The sequence below is a fragment of the Phytophthora infestans genome, genomic scaffold (assembly GCF_000142945.1).
Source record: "Phytophthora infestans T30-4 supercont1.89 genomic scaffold, whole genome shotgun sequence".
NCBI classification, from domain to species: Eukaryota; Oomycota; class Peronosporomycetes; order Peronosporales; family Peronosporaceae; genus Phytophthora; species Phytophthora infestans.
This window is the reverse complement of record NW_003303670.1, coordinates 416,009-418,508: the sequence shown is the minus strand read 5'-3', so window position 1 is coordinate 418,508 and position 2,500 is coordinate 416,009. Positions and strand designations below refer to the sequence as shown.

Sequence of the window (2,500 nt, the reverse complement as noted above, 5' to 3'; positions counted from 1 at the left end):
GGCTGCCACAAGCCAGTTATCCCTGTGGTAACTTTTCTGACACCTCTAGCTTAAAATTCAAAAGAACTAAAGGATCGATAGGCCACGCTTTCACGGTTTGTATTCATACTGAAAATCAAAATCAAGTGAGCTTTTACCCTTTTGTTCTACATGAGATTTCTGTTCTCATTGAGCTCACCTTAGGACACCTGTGTTATCATTTAACAGATGTGCCGCCCCAGCCAAACTCCCCAACCGGTCAGGTGGTGCAGTGGTTAAACACTGGGCTTCTGATCGGGAGGTTGCGGGTTCAAACCCCGGCGCGTCGGAAAATTCCGATTCGCTTAAGTACGAATTCGTGGCCGCAAAACCGACTGGGCCATAGGGCCGCAGCCGGTAGTTGATGTGAAGCAAGCGTGCACAAGGTACGCCACGGAGACGCAAATCCTGTAAGTAATTGATAGCAGGTCTTAGGTAGATAAGGATTGTAATAAACCGCGATGGTGTTGGATTGACTACTAGTGCTACCAAGTGTGACGGGGTCACACAGCACCTTGCACAGAGGAAGTGCTTAAGGGTATTAACTACCCGAGTGAACGTAAGTCCACGTGTTCCCGGCCTCAGTGGGAACGGTTTGCTACTTAGAGGAGTAGATTTAAGACTGATGTATTTATAAGTAAGATAAGCTTGGGTCTCATACAAACTAGAGGTTACCTATAGTGAAGCTAAGTAGTCATGCACTGACTGGTTCCGAGAGCACCTGGTACCGTGTACCAGGTGTCCACAAGAGTGACGGGTCACTCTTTATGTAACATGGGGCACACTGGATTGTACCCCGTTACAACCTTGCGCTAGAGGAAGTTATCTTCCGAGAGTATACAAACTCTCAGTGAACGGCAGTTCACAGGTCCCCTCTTTAATTAAAGAGAGCAAAGTGACCTAAATAAGGTAGATTGTAAACTGAGTATATTTATAGGTAGGTTAAGTTTGTGGTTAATACAAACTATCAGTTACCTATAGTAATGCAATGTCATTTAACCAATGGTTGGTTTTGAATGACCTTGGTACCTTGTACCAAATATCCCGGAGTATGACATGTCATACTCCTGAAGTGTGAAGTGTCACACTTCATGTAACCAGGGTACACTTAGTGCTACGTACCCCGTTACATCCTCCCCCACTTAGGTTCGGTTTACCGACCAATCAGAATGAAGAGATGTTCGTCACAAACTCTCATTCTCAAAGTCGAAAACCATCGACTCGGCCGCGCGAGCGCGGCGGAGGCTCACTTTACAGTTAGAGCCTCGAGCAGCAACCTGTGCGCTCTTCGTCAAGGTCTCCACTTCGACCGTTAACATGCCTCGTGGCACTGCTAAGAGCGGTGCTAAGACACGCTCCAAGGCTGCAGCCGGTAAGGCGCAGGCCAAGAGCACTAAGCCTCACGGCAAAGGCTCTGCACTCAAGGAGGCTACTCAGGTGGCCTCCGAGGCGATCGGATCCTCGGGTGACGCGGCTGCGGACAAGCGCGCAAGCAGGCGCCGCAGTCCGTCGCCCTCGTCTTCAGACAATCGTCCGAACCCTCGGTTCGTAGAACATGAGTTCAACTCGGGCAGTGAGGACGATGCCGAGTTCGAGAGCACTCATGATGCTCCTGCGGGCTCTGTGGGAGGGCACAGCCCAGTGCCCAGTGAGCACAAAGAAGACAGCGTGCAGTCGTCCGCTAGTGATCACGGTGATCACAGTCCCAGGACCTGTGTGCGCTCTGAGAGTCCGGCCGTTAAGGCTAAGGGCACATCCAAAGCCGGTGGCGATGAGGAAGGGAGTCCTCGCAAACGTCGCTTGCCGCTTGCCGAGGGTCTTGCGCGCGCTAAGGCCTCTAAAGCCGAAGGCGCCAAGCCCTCAAAGAAGCGTACCGCCTCTAAGTCTCCACTCCGCGAGGAGAAGGAGACTCGACGCTCCTATCAGAGTCTCTTCGGCTCCTCGGATGAAGAGGAGGAGAAGAAGGAAGAAGAGGAAGAGGAGGGTGCCATTGTTGAGCCCCGGGAGGTCTCGAATGACCTCGACCAGCAGCAGGAGGATTTCCAAGCTGCCCAGCGTGTGCGTGGGGGTTCGGTGGCGGCACCCGTCAGCCAGGGAGCTGCCATCAACTCAAGAGGGTATTGGCCTCCCGAGGAGAGCTCTGGGGCTGACCTCTTCTTAGAGCTTCTCGTCGCTCCTCGTGGCCTTGTGGGCGGCCACACTTCTAGGGGCATCTATGAACGAGCCCTTGTTCAGAAAGAACAGTTGTTCGTCGACAACGTGGAGGCTGCTCGGTGTGTGCTTCTCGCGCCACACCGCATTCCCCTTAAGGACTTCACGACTTGTCGTAAGAAGCCCGAGACCCGGGGTGGTCTCTATCCTGTTTGGGGATACCCCTGGGTTATGCCCGAGAACTGTCCCACATGGAGTTCTTGTGAGGACATGTTCTGGGCGTGGGTGGAGACTCTCAAGTACTCGCCCACGGAGTTATGGGAACTCCAGA

At 52.8% G+C, this 2,500-nt stretch overlaps 1 non-coding gene across 1 annotated transcript in view, besides 1 other annotated feature; it reads right to left on the bottom strand.

Annotated features, from left to right (window-relative positions):
• Nucleotides 1-233, bottom strand: part of PITG_33426 — a gene marked incomplete at both ends in the record, with an annotated part of 669 nt that extends 436 nt beyond the window's left edge. The window contains one exon of the ribosomal RNA XR_009934820.1: nucleotides 1-233. This exon is cut by the window's left edge and continues 436 nt beyond it. This is a non-coding gene — a ribosomal RNA (28S ribosomal RNA).
• A 3-nt stretch (nucleotides 234-236) lies between these two features.
• Nucleotides 237-308: a sequence feature (RNA overlapping with rRNA (PITG_30352) was converted to a misc_feature.).
• The last annotated feature ends 2,192 nt before the right edge of the window (nucleotides 309-2,500 follow it).